The sequence below is a fragment of the Platichthys flesus genome, chromosome 4 (assembly GCF_949316205.1).
Source record: "Platichthys flesus chromosome 4, fPlaFle2.1, whole genome shotgun sequence".
NCBI lineage: Eukaryota > Metazoa > Chordata > Actinopteri > Pleuronectiformes > Pleuronectidae > Platichthys > Platichthys flesus.
In genome coordinates, this window is record NC_084948.1 from 159,700 (window position 1) to 164,230 (window position 4,531).

Genomic DNA, 4,531 nt, shown 5'->3' on the forward strand with positions numbered 1-4,531 from the left:
AAGTCGCGCGCCGGTGTGACCTAGGACCCCCGGGATGCCCGCGTTGTGACACAAGGCCGGGTCGCCTGTCGGTCAAGTTCCCTGTGACCCTGAGACTTGCGACACTGGACCGACCCGGCTGTCAGTGTCGTGTACTCGAGCCTGTTCTTGCTTGGTGATGAGGAGAAGGAGAAGGAGAAGAAAAAGAAGACTCTTGCGCAGTAATAATATAAAAAGAAATTCATTTTTATTATTTCACTTATCACTCGTGTTGTCCCTCCTTCTCCATGCTACTTTATTGTTGACTGTGAGCGTTTGGGTACTGAACACACAAACGCACAAACACCCAGATGCACACACGTGCACACGCACAGCCCACCACACATCAGCATGCGCAAGAAGGGCAATAGAAAAGGGAACAGCCCTTGCAGATGTATTTGTCACACCCGCGGCACTTTGTGTGAGTTTTACAGTCCTTGTTCCTGGGGCATATCTGACACCTCTTCCTCTCGCTCGCGGCGAGCGGGGCTACCACAGAGGCTGCTGCGGCGGTGGCGGCCGTGGCCGCTACGACCAGGGCTAGACAGGAGGCCGGACCCTGGGGTTGTTGTTGTTGTTGTTCTTGTCGCTGCGGGGTTAGGGCCGGAGGGGCGGCCGGAACACCCTGCGCTTGTTCCGCTTGCCCGCCATCCAGTCGGGGTTGACCGCTCGCCCTATCACAAAGGCGTTGTAGGAAGAGACGTCGAGGATGTTGTGGAAGACGACCAGGGGCCAGCACGCGGTCTACCTCCTGCAGCTGTACGTTCCAATCACCTTGTCCAGGTTGTCCACGCATCCTTTGTTGCAGTTTTAGTCCAGGACGACGACCGGTTTGCCGTTCGCGAGGTCGCTGACCTCGGCCTCCGAGTGCCGCGTGCTCAGGAGCACCCCGTTCCTGTTTTTCTTCCTCGCGACATACGACACCAGAGTGGCGGCGGGCGTGAGGGCGAACACGGAGGAGAACGCAGCTCGGGCTTGTTCTTCCGAACCGTGCCGACCACGGTGACGTTCCTCTCAGGAGCTGCCGCGCGAGTTCGTAGGAGGTGAAGTAATTGTCGCACGTGACGTTGCGCCCACTCAGTCCCTCTGTGAGGTCGAGCACGACCCGCAGCCCCAGGTTCCTCTCCGGACGCCCGCAGCTCGGCGTTCCGGTGTAGACTTGCATACCGGCGGACAACCGACAAGGCCACGCAACATAACCCAGTGACCAATAATACACAACAAAAAAAAATAACCTCTGAAGGGAACCAGTTGCTCGTCCACGGTCACTTCGGGCCCCGGGTTGTAGAGGAGCGACAGCCTCGCCGCCCAAGCGTCCCAGACCTAGCGCACGGCCGCCAATTTGTCGGAGGCGCGTGTCTTGCATCTCGTCTCGCGGCCGTCGAATCGCAGCAGTCGGTAATACGTGAGAAATACCTTCAGGGGCATCGTGGCGCGGAATATCGCGCTGCCGCTCTCGCCGTCCCACAGGCTGGCGGCGGCCTGTGGCCCGGGACCTGTACACGCCCGCCACGATCAGCAGCCCCACGTAGGCACGCAGGTCGGTCGCGTCCATCCCTTTCCAGCCGTCGCTGTATTTCCGAAGACCCTCCAGATTAGTCATCTCCAAGACGATGTACTCTACCATCGGCGTGACGAAGAGGCCGAACGTCGAGACCGCGTCGCTGACGCTGGAAGTCGCGTGCGTCGTGGGACCCGGGCAAGGGACCCCGACGGGCGTAGCGGAGGAGGCGGAGCGGCCCTCACGGTGGTACGCCGACGAGGACCATGATATTTCTCTGTTTTTGGACAGGAAGGTCTCTCTTTCTTCGTGTCCTCCTTCTACTCCAACTTCTACTTCTTCTTCTTCTTCTTCTTCTTCTTCTTCTTCTTCTTCTTCTTCTTCTTCTTCTTCTTCTTCTTCTTCTGCCGAGGATGTGCACGATGAGGACTCTGCAGCAGCGGTGTCACGCACCGGGTCGTAGTCCTCGTCGACGCTGTCGTCGGTGTCTTCTTCGTCGTCTGAGACCAGGAGGAAGAGGGAAATTCATTTTTATTCCTTTTTTATAGCTGCACAGGACACACGTGAAGACGTAGGGCCTGTAGCCCTCGGGTCCCAGTGACCCGAGGGCACACGCCGCGAGCATCCCCGGCTGCCAGCTTGGCGTACTCAAGCCTGTTGTTGATCGGTGATAATAAAAATAATAATTATAAGAAGAAGAAGAAGAAGAAGAAGTAGCAGAAAAAGACTCTTGCTCATTGATAATAATAATAATAATAATAATAAAGGAAGAAGGAAATACATTTTTATTCTTTTTAGATGTAGGGCCTGTAGCACGTCGGCCGGGGTCCCAGTGACCCGAGGGCACGCGCCGCGAGCACCCCCGGCTGCCAGCGTGAAGTACTCGAGCCTGTTGTTGATTGGTGATAATAAAAATAATAATTATAAGAAGAAGAAGAAGTAGCAGAAAATGAGGTGGCACGTGTTTTTTTCTAAAAATAATTTGTATTGCTGCACGCCACACACAAATACAGGAGACTGTCACACACACACACAAACACATGCTGGGATTCCTCGCAGCATCAGCCGTTAAAGAAATTTTCATCCAGAATCTTACAGCTTTCAGGGGAATACAGACCCCAATGTATGTGGTGCATGTGTTTGTTTTTCTCGGCCATCATCCAGGCACTCTGCCTGACTACTTTTACCCGAAAATAAGGCTTCATCCTCGGGTAGAATCAGCCAGTCTCTGGTTTGAGGCTCAGGTGGCATTTTTCATCCAGAGTCTTACAACTTTCAGGGGTATTTCCCCATGGAGCTATGATGGGCTCAAGTGTTATGTGTCAGCCCCATAAAAGGCTTTGCATGTCACCTGCATCCTCCACACAAAGTCAAGAGATGGGTCTCTCAACCTGAATTTATATCCGAAAATGAGGCTTCATTCCTGGGCAAAATCACTCACTCCAGCCGCCTGGAAGTTCAACTGATATTTCCCTATGGAGCTATGATGGGCTCAAGGGTTATGTGTCAGCCCCATAAAAGGCTTTGCAGGCGCATATCATCATGCAGGGCACATCGTCCTGTGGCACACATCATCGTGCAGTGCACATCATTCTGGGGCACGCATCATGCACTTTGTCATGTGGCGAATATCATGCAGCGCACAGCGTCCTGTAGCGCACATCATTCTGGGGCACACATCGGCGCACATCGTCCTGCGGGCACATTATCCTGCAGCGCACATCATCCTGCTGCGCATGTCATCATGCAGCACACATAGTCCTGTGGCGCACATCATCGTGCAGCGCACATCATTCTGTGGCACACATCATGCACTTTGTCATGTGGCGAATATCATGCAGAGCACAGCGTCCTGTAGCGCACATAATTCTGGGGCACACAGCGGCGCACATCGTCCTACGGGCACATCATCCTGCAGCGCACATCATCCTGCTGCGCATGTCATCATGCAGCGCACATCGTCCTGTGGCGCACATCATCGTGCAGCGCACATCGTCCTGTGGCGCACATCATTCTGGGGCACACATCTGCGCACATCATCCTGGGGGCACATCGTCCTGTGGCGCATATCATCATGCAGCGCACATTGTCCTGTGGCGCACATCATCCTGCAGCGTACATAATCCTGGGGCGCAGGACCTATAAGACCTTATCAGATTGCATTGTGAAACATCTGGGTCACCTAAATTTAGTGTAAACAAGAGAGAGAACTCTTGACTAATGACGGTATGTATTTTGCACTGATACACAAACTTGATGTTACACATCTTAAACAATATGATATGGGTGTCCCTAGACAACCAGACCTGTGTGCTTTGCTGTGAATATAAATGACTGGAACCTCAGATAAAGAAAGTTATTTTCTGACTTCCATAACTGAGCCATTCTCTACAGAATGTAATGTGCCCATTCTACTTCAGATCCATTGAATCATTGTGTGTTTATGTTGCTTAAAGCAGAGCATTGACTGCTTTAATGTAATCAGCATCTAATCTGCCAATATCATGGTGTAGAAGTGCAAGGAAATACGTTATGATCAATGTCATTTATTGTGCACAAACATTACATTAAGGCATCCGCTGGAAATGTTATGACCAACAATTATCATTAACATGTCCTTACATTACATTAAATCATGTCATACGTTTTTAAAGTCTCATGGAAATAAGACTTTAAAAACGCCAAAAAAAGTGTTTTGGAGAGGGGGGTTCCAGAGGGAGGGGGCAGCTCTGGAGAAAGGTCTGTCAATCCAGATCTGCACCTTGGTGTGATGGGGCATCAGGAGCGGAGGCTGCAGGAGGGACTGTGGAGCTGAGGCACACCTGTACTGCTTCTCTTGAGAAGAACTGAAGGACACACAAACAAACCATAGTGTTAAATTATGAAGATGGTTCTCCATTTTTTTTAAATATAAACGTCAGACAGGCCGCTAAAAACTAAAAATGCTGAAGCTAACAGCTACCCAACAGCAAGCTAATGCCTTCCTAAGGCTGCCAGGGAGTAGCAAGAGTA

At 51.8% G+C, this 4,531-nt stretch overlaps 1 pseudogene; it reads right to left on the reverse strand.

The window, feature by feature from the left end:
* Nucleotides 1-615: 615 nt before the first annotated feature.
* On the reverse strand, nucleotides 616-2,144 carry LOC133951952 (uncharacterized; annotated as a pseudogene).
* Between the last annotated feature and the right edge of the window lie 2,387 nt (nucleotides 2,145-4,531).